Raw genomic sequence first — 1,061 nt, forward strand, 5'->3', positions numbered from 1 at the left:
GTGTGTGTGTGTGTGTGTGTGTGAGTGTGTATCTGATGAGCAGGTGGCACCTTGTACGGCAGCCTTGGCCACAGTGTGTGAATATGTGTGAATGGATCCTGTACTTTTTTCTAGTTGCAATGTCTATTTTCATTTCAGTCCGTGTACTGGGTGTGAAACGTAAAAAGAAATCCACTGCAACAGTTTTTTACAAGCAGCTAATCATCCAGCACATTTGAAAAAGTTAAGCAAACGTTGTCGTCTTTTGACATTTTTTTCCTTAACATTCACCTCAAAACGCTTCAAAAATGCAAACACAAGATTTTTGTGGAACTTTAATGGGGAATAAATAGACTCACAAGACCCACGTCAACATTGAACACCGTAACTTATTTTTTGCATTATGGCGATTCATTTTTCATAGAGACACAGGAAGTGGCAGCTTGACGTTGTCATGCTCAGAATCTAGAACTTCCTGACTTGTTATCTAAAAGAGTTCACATAGGTCAGGAGGGGCTAATTAATGTAAAAGGCATATTCCTGGATTATTACTAAACCATGTGTCATTTTTAGTCATGTTGTTGCTTTATGGCTGCTGGTGTGTCTGGGCTAACAGCAAAGTAAACCATGTATAAAGAGCTAATTTAGATATAATTGAGGGATGAATTCTACAGGTTGCAACACTTCAGGAGATTTTTTTGCATTTTAAAAAATACTTATTCATAGGTATGCAAAACAAAGTGTGCGTGACAATTCAAAGGTGCTAGCTTGACGTTGTCATGCTGAAAATCTAGAAGTTCCTGACCTCGAATGCTGTGGGCGGGGCTAAGTTCGGCTGGCTTCCAGACTAAGATGGTGTCGGACCCCCCCCCGAAAAAAGGTTCTGGATCCAACGTCGGAGGAGCTGGAACGTGACCCGGCGTGTCCCGGCTCCAGGCCATTATACATCTTGATAAATATGTTACAGTTGGAAGGAAAAGAAAACAAGTTTGTCAAATTTCTCCCTTGTTCAGCTCTGGACTTTAATATTTATTTTACATGTCATAACCCCTACATTTGGATTACTGCATGCCCAAAACTAA

Source organism: Etheostoma cragini, chromosome 3, assembly GCF_013103735.1.
Source record: "Etheostoma cragini isolate CJK2018 chromosome 3, CSU_Ecrag_1.0, whole genome shotgun sequence".
In the NCBI taxonomy this organism is placed as follows: domain Eukaryota; kingdom Metazoa; phylum Chordata; class Actinopteri; order Perciformes; family Percidae; genus Etheostoma; species Etheostoma cragini.